The sequence below is a fragment of the Henckelia pumila genome, chromosome 3 (assembly GCF_033568475.1).
Source record: "Henckelia pumila isolate YLH828 chromosome 3, ASM3356847v2, whole genome shotgun sequence".
Classification (NCBI taxonomy): domain Eukaryota; kingdom Viridiplantae; phylum Streptophyta; class Magnoliopsida; order Lamiales; family Gesneriaceae; genus Henckelia; species Henckelia pumila.
Genome location: NC_133122.1, coordinates 44,110,232 through 44,118,887, shown reverse-complemented (window position 1 = coordinate 44,118,887; position 8,656 = coordinate 44,110,232).

Sequence of the window (8,656 nt, the reverse complement as noted above, 5' to 3'; positions counted from 1 at the left end):
ATACTTACAAGATCATTCACTTGCTGCTCAAATAAACCCTCGCCTACAGTTTACATATCTGATCTCCAAGGATCATCCTAGGGTTTCCAAGCCTCTCGACCGCTCTGCAGTTTGAGAAGCTCAACCGGACTGTATTCATTATTGAAGAGACTTGAAGCTACTCTGAAAGCTTCCACCAGTCTGATAAGAACTGAGAATCTTATCTGTGTAAATCTAGGAGTTTCGGATTAGGCATTGGATAAGTCCTAAGTCTGAAGTGGGTGTATTGAAAGACGTTGTAATAACCAAAGTCTTCTAGTGAATTCCTTCCTAAGTGGAAGAAGGGGAGACGTAGAAGGATTAAGCCTTCGAACTTCCATAAATCGTGCCTTAGTCTTTACTGCATATTTATCTTATATATTGCTCATACATCGTGTTATAACTTGTCTTTGCATCACTAAAACCTCTGAACTATTTCCGCACTATTTAAGTTGTTCAAACCGTTTTAGAAGTTGAGAAAACAGATTAAGTGAACTAAACTTCACTTGATCATTTTGAAAAGAAATAAAATAAGTTTCAGAGTGTATTCACCCCCCTCTACCCTCTGAACCGATCCCAACAAGTGGTATCAGAGCGGGTTCCTTTCTCAACTGCTGATCTAAAGTTTTAAAATCATGACTTCTTTCAACAAAATTCCTATGTTTTCTAAAGAAGATTATGATGACTGGAAAATTCGCATGCAGGCACATCTTGCAGCACAGGACGATGACATGCTATATGTCATAACAGACGGTCCTATCAAAATCATGAAGGTCAACCCAGCTCTAACCGTTGGTGCAGGACAAATGATTGAGAAACCAAGAGCTGAGTGGACTACTGAGGACAAAAAGAAGGCCAATCTTGACAATGTGGCCCGGGACATCCTATACAAAACACTGGACAAGAACATGTTCAGCAAAATCAAGTCATGCTCCACAGCAAAGGAGATTTGGGAGAAGCTCACTCAGCTGTGTGAAGGAAATGACCAGACCAAGGAAAACAAGCTCACCATGGCCATTCAAAAATATGACAATGCCAAAATGAAGCCAGGGGAATGGCTGAATTTGATGAACGGTTCAGTAGTATCATTTGTGATCTTATTGCTTTAGGAAAAACTTATACTAACCGTGAAATTGCTGTGAAGGTTATGAGAGCTTTGCCCAAAGAATGGGAGATCAAGACAGTGGCCATGAGGGAGTCAAAAGACTTAAGCAAGGTTGAACTGCATGATCTCTTTGCAGATCTCAAAGCCTACGAGTTCGAGCTCAACATGAGGACAGAATATGAACTATCTACCTCTCAACCAACCAAGGCCTTAACCTCAACGGTGATGCGTCCACCGGTCGAGGAAACTTCAAAGAGATCAGCTGAGCAAATCAGCAACGAAGCCATGACACTCTTTGTCAAGAAATTTGGTAGATTTATGCGTAAAAACAATTCTAAATTTAAAAATTATCATAAATCGGACCATACAGACGATGGTCCTACTTGTTTTAACTGTGGCAAGCCAGGCCACTTCATTGCAGATTGCACCAAGCCTAAGAGCAATGATCAGAAGCAATCCTTCAAAAGAAGAAGGGGCAAGGAGGACAAGAGGGCGTTTAGAAAAGGAAGAGACCAAAGGGTTCTAGTAGCAGATGAAAGCAAAAGCAAGTGGGCTGAGTCTGACTCTGACAACCCCAATACCGGAAGCTCTTCAGATGACAGCGATGATGAAAAGGTGGAATGCCTTATGGCTGACATCGAAGAAGAAGCTGAGGAGGTACTAAAAGTCCAAACGGGCGAGAAGACCACTTCTATCAAGGACACTACCTGGTACTTAGATAGTGGTTGCTCACGGCACATGACAGGGAATCCAGAACTTCTAACAGAAGTTGTGCTGTGCAAAGGACCAAAGATCAGCTTTGGAGACAACTCCAAAGGTAAAACCGTGGGTAAGGGTAAGATTATCCATGGTAACATCATTATTAAAGATGTGTTGCTTGTTGACAAACTGTGCTATAATTTGATAAGTATTAGTCAACTATGTGACAATGATCATTCGGTCGAGTTTCACAAACACACTTGCATCATCAAAAATGACAAAGGTGAGACTCTTATGACCGGTGTAAGAGACCTAAACACCTACAAGGTAAACTGGTCTTGCTCACATATTTCTTCACCTACTTGTCTTACTGCTCATCATGATAAACATTGGTTGTGGCATAAGCGGTTAAATCATCTAAATTTTAAGTCCATTTCTAACTTGAGGAAGCATGATTTGGTTTCTGGTCTGCCTGAAGGAGATTTTATAAAAGACAAAGTTTGTCATGCTTGTCAACTAGGAAAGCAGGTGAGAGCAACCTTTAAAAATAAAGGGTGTATGTCTTCTTCCAAATGCTTAGATTTACTTCACATGGACCTATTTGGTCCTATACCAGTAAGAAGCATAGGGGGAATGAGATATGCTCTTGTTGTTATAGATGACTTTTCTCGATTTACTTGGGTCATCTTTCTCTCTTCAAAAGATCAAACTGCACCTCACTTGATTAAGCTTTTTAAACGCTTGCAAAATGAACAATCTACTGTGATAGATAGAATCAGGAGTGATAGAGGGACTGAATTTTTAAACACCACTCTTATGACTTATCTAGATGATCAGGGAATCAAGCATGAGTTGTCAGCTGCTAGATCCCCACAGCAAAATGGGGTGGCTGAAAGAAGGAACCGTACTTTAAAAGAAGCAGCCAGAACTATGATTGCTGATTCAAATGTTTCTCAAAGGCTTTGGGCAGAAGCAGTTAACACAGCTTGCTATACTCAAAACAGATCTATGATTAATAAACGATTTAACAAAACTCCATATGAGATCTGGAATGGCACAAAACCTGATATTTCATACTTCAAAATTTTTGGGTGCAAATGCTTTATCCACAACAATGGCAAAAATCATTTGACAGCCTTCGATGCCAAAGCAGACGAAGGAACTTTTATTGGTTACTCAGCCGTTAGCAGAGCTTATCGAGTGTTCAATCAAAGATCACTAACGGTCGAGGAAACCATTCATGTTGTTTTTGATGAATCTACTCTTTGTACAGAACAAACTCAAGGGAGCATAAATGATCTGAGTCATAGACTGGAAAACACAAATCTACAGGAAGAGAGTGACAGTGATCCATATCCTTCAAAGAAGGATGATCCAGTTCCCTCTACCGTGTGTGATCAAACAAGGCCAGAAGAGGATCCACCGGTTGATAACGATCCTCCTGCCAATGATGATCCAGTAAACGAGGACGTTCGTCAACCAATTGATGACAACCCTTTAGGGAATTATTTTAGGTGGAACAAAGATCATCCACCTGGGTTGGTCATAGGTGACCCTTCTGCTCCTCGAAAAACACGTGGTCAAATGATTAATGAATTCTTGCATGCAGCTTTCATATCTCATGTAGAGCCCAAGAAGATAGATGAAGCTCTATCAGATGCCAGCTGGATTGAAGCTATGCAAGAAGAGTTGAATCAATTCACTCGCAACAATGTTTGGCATCTAGTTCCTCGACCGGAAAATCAAAATGTGATTGGAACTAGATGGGTGTTTCGTAACAAGCTCGATGAACATGGCACTGTTGTGCGTAACAAAGCTCGGCTTGTTGCACAAGGATTCAGACAAGAAGAAGGCATAGACTTTGAGGAATCCTTCGCGCCAGTTGCAAGAATAGAAGCAATCCGCATCTTTCTTGCCTATACAGCTTTCAAGGACTTTTAAGTTTATCAAATGGATGTCAAGTCTGCATTCCTCAATGGTCTACTTCAAGAAGAGGTGTACGTTGAACAACCACCAGGTTTTGTCAATCCTACTCATCCTCAATATATCTATAAACTTGACAAAGCCCTCTATGGATTAAAACAAGCACCGCGTGCATGGTATGATACATTACTAAAATTTTTACTGGAACATGATTTCCAAATTGGAACGGTCGATAAGACCTTGTTTAAATTTGTAAAAGGTGATCATGTGTTACTAGTACGAATTTATGTTGATGACATTATATTTGGGTCAACTAACCCCAAGTTGTGCTCAAAGTTCTCTAAGATGATGCAGGAGAAATTTGAAATGAGCATGATGGGCGAGCTAAATTTCTTTCTTGGATTGCAAGTGAAGCAACTTGAAACTGGAATATTTATCAATCAATCCAAGTATGCCAAGGAATTGGTAAAGAAGTTTGGAATGGAACAGTGCTCAACTGTATCTACCCCCATGAGTGCATCAATCAAGCTTGATAAAGATGAAGGGGGAATCCCGGTCGAGGTAACAATGTATCGAGGCCTTATTGGCTCATTGCTTTATTTGACTGCCAGTCGACCGGATATCATGTATTCAGTTTGTTTATGTGCTAGATTTCAAGCAGCACCTAAGCAATCTCATTTCATTGCCGCCAAACGAATAATTAAATATATTAAAGGAACTACTAATGTGGGTCTTTGGTATCCCAAAGATTCAAATCTTAATCTTATTGGCTATTCAGATGTAGATTATGCAGGTTGTAGAATTGATCGCAAAAGTACAAGTGGCACATGTCAATTCCTTGGAGATAGAATAATTTCGTGGTCAAGTAAGAAGCAGACATCAATTGCTACCTCGACCGTCGAAGCAGAATACCTTGCTGCTGGCAGCTGTTGTGCTCAAATACTCTGGATTCAACAACAGCTTAATGATTATGGAATCCGGTCGAGTGAAGCTCCAATCTACTGTGACAATACAAGTGCCATAGCCATCACTCACAATCCAGTGATGCATTCTAGGACAAAGCACATTGATGTCAGGCATCACTTTATCCGAGATCATGTCTTAAAGAAGGAAATCAGGCTGGAATACATCTCTATCGATCAGCAAGCAGCAGACATATTCACCAAGCCTTTACCTGACGCTAAGTTTTCATATTTTCGAAATATTCTTGGCTTAGTAGATCTAATTTAGTATGCATGCTTTTAGGGGGAATGATTGCTAGTATGACGTTAATATCTTAGCTGTTACATTGCCATAAATGTTGGCATATCATCCGCCTTTAGCTAGTCTCTGACAGGCTCCGTACTAGCAGCTTTGTGCTTTGAACCAAATGACATTGATTGGGTGCGGTGATTATACTCTTCAAAACTTTTTGAATTTCAAAAATATTTTTCATGACATCACCATATGGCCCATAGGTTCCTATATATACTTCTTTACACTGGTATATCAACCTTTCACCGTTGCTAAAGCTTTCATATTGCATTAAAAGTTCTATCGTATTACTATCAAGCTTTTGCTTACTCTCTGCTCGAGTTCTTATCTACAGCTATCATGTCGATCCAGAAAACTTGCCTTGCAATCAACTTTGATTCCGTTATTGATGCAAACAATGCAGGAATCACTGAGGTCTTCACCATGCTTGAAGCCTCTGGACTGAAGAAGTTTTTGGGAAGCAGCGCCATCTGCGATCTGCCTGTCTTGAAGGAGTTCTTTGCAACCGCTCAAATCGAGCATGGGACTGTCAAATGCTTGATCCGGAAAGAGTCCTACTCCTTCAATCAAAAGTTCTTCGCCAGCACATTTGATCTGCCCTCCAGGGGTTTGACAAAATGCTCGAATCTTTCCGATGGTAACTGCTCATACTGGTTGAAGGAATTCTCAACCACTGATGCTCCGATCAAACTGCCGGATCAGAAGACATCTCTTAAAGCTCCATTCAGGCTATTGACCAACATCGTGGCCAAGAATCTTCTTGCCAAGGCTGGATCGTACGACAAGGTGACGATGGAGAAATTCCAATACATGGCTTGTATCGCCTCCAAAATCAACATCAACTGGTCAGACATATTGTTCACTACTTTATGTGAAATGATCAGGGAAAAAGGGCAATCCGAGGGATTTGCTCTGCAAATTTGTCACACCTTGAGCGTCCTTGGAGTTGACTTCTCCAAGACTGAGCCTCTGCATCCCACCAAATGGCTCAACAAGTCTACAATCTTCAAGTTTCTGAACAAGACAGAGGTTGCGGTCGACACTCTGCCTTCAACCGCAAGTGTTGTTGCTGTCACTCAACCGCTTTCAACAGTCCCGGTAGCGGCCAAACCAGCCCATACCAAGAAATCTGCCAAGTGTCAACTTATCATAGAGTCTGACTCTGAAGAAGAATCATGTGAGAACGTTCCACTGATTCAAGCCTTCAGCAAGTCATCTCCTTCTGTCTCCAAAGCAGCTGTGCCATCCACGCCTGCAGGCGAGAAGAAGAGGCAGCACAAAAAGTTAAAGTCCCTTTCTGGACTTGCTCCTACCGTTCCAACACCAATTCTGCCAACGGTCGAGACTACTACCACTACTGCTACCACTGCTCCACGTCCTACCAAGGGTGTGATAATCATGGAAGGTGCCTCATCAACTCCAAAGGTCACTCTCGCTGATCCCAAGGACAAAGGGAAAGGTGTGATGATCTACTCACCTAAGGCTCAACCAGCAGCTACTGTAGAGCTCAACTTGATCATCTCTCACGTTCTCCGCACTGTCAAGCGTCACCTACAGCGCTTTGACAGATGACATCATTCCCGTACTCACCTGACGCTTGCTCAAATATTTCCTAAGTGGAAAGCTCTGAACGTTATTGAGCAGAAGATGCTTATTTTTGCTGACACTGAGACATCGTGGAGGCTCTGGGAAGAAGACAGCTCATGGACTTGAAGCTTCGAGGAAGCCTGATATCTCTGTTGATTACTGAGCATGTCAATAACTTCAAATCCAAGAGTCCTACCGCCACCGATGACTTTGTGATTTTGACTGGACTACAGAATATTCTACGTCAAATCACTCAACTACTTCAGCACTTCCAAGCTATTAACAACGTAAAGACGACAGCTTCAGCAGCTTGTATACAGGCTTATGGACTGGAAGCACAGGTGATGATGAAGACTTTTCTTACCCAAGATCAGGGTGAAGAAGACGTCTCTGCTATTACTCTTTCAGATGGGATTATGACCGGTCTCATCACTGCTGACCTGTTTCAGTCATCCGCTCTAGGATCGATTGTGGCAGCATCTTCATCGGTCGACCCCGCCTCAACCGCAGTCCAAGCTGTAATTCAACCGGAAGCAGCTGTGACTGCTCACTCATCTCCAGCGGCGACCGCTCACACCTCTCCCAGTCGTCTACAAGATTTTTTAGAAGTGATTGAACAAGAAATTCATGTCACCTCTGTGACAGAGGCTCCTTGCAGCAGTGAAGCAGTAGTGCCCCCAACAGAGATACCAAGCACTATTGTATCACTTGCACCTCCAGAACAGCCAGTGACTGATGCTGACCCAGCACTTTAACCGTCTCCATCTACTGAAAAGTTTGTGGAAGATCTCCTAATGGATGAACCGAGTGCTGATCCTGCTACTCCACCAACCATCTTGGCTGCAGTCGAGACCCCTACATCTCCAAATGTACCACTATTGGAAGGTACATCAGCTAGCTCACCAGCCAGATCACCAGCATCACATCATCTTGAGTCTGGCCCGGCTTCACCAAGGAATGACACACAGAGTCAAATGCTTCAGACTGATGACTCATATATTGAAGCCATGGCAGCAACTCTGGATCACACATTGATGAATAGGCTTCATGAGCTCCTGCAAACAGTTCGATCCTTTTCACAAGACATCACAAACACATCCTCAAGGGTTGACAATTCACGCAAGACGATGATTCGGCATTTTGAGACCGTGTCTAGAGATCTTGCTCATCTGTCCAAAGAGATCACTGCACATCATCGCACTCAAATCAAAACGCTCTCTACCGTCTCCGAACAAGTTGTCAGATCCGAAAACCGCCTTCATAGGCAGTTGAATGATCGGATGGACACTATGCAAGCTACTCTAATTGCTCAACTAGATGCAAAAATTGATACTATGCAAGACTACCTTGGCACTCAACTCACTGAGATCGTCCTTCGACTCAACCAAGGTGATGCCAAAAAGGGGGAAGAAGAGCAACGAAGAGCAGCAGAGGCAAGAAGACGTGAAGAAGAATCCAGAAGAAAGGAAGAAGCCGACAGAAGAAGAAGAGAAGGCGATAGGTCAGGAGGAGCCAGTTGGTTCAAAAGATGAACAACTTGTCTCTTCTTTACTTATCGCAACTGTTTCTCATTTTGTTTTTCTTCAGTAGGTGTAATAAGAATGCTTATTGTAATTAATGAAATTCATTCTCTCAATGAAGTTCATTTTAATGCTTTCATATTGTTTTCGGAGCACTTAAGTTTTGTCATCACCAAAAAGGGGGAAATTGTTGAATCCGACATTTTGGTGATAACAAACAACAACTCATTGTATAGGAATGTGCTGCCAATCTTTTGTATTTCAGAAATCTACTACAACTCCTACCGCAACCGTATAAACCCTTCAAGTTATCTACCGGAAGCTTGTCAACCGCCTTTGTCTCTCGACCGGTTGCAGTCACAAGCCTATCGACTGGTTATTCAAACCAGCAGAGGATAAATCTATCTACCGGTAGAATGCCAACTGCTTATCAAGATATCTCAAGACAAATACTTGAGACAAGACGTTCATTACAAGATCTTTTATCAAAAGCAGAACCGGAGTATCAGAAGATCTGTTGACTCTTGCATCGAGACAACAGGTTGCACTA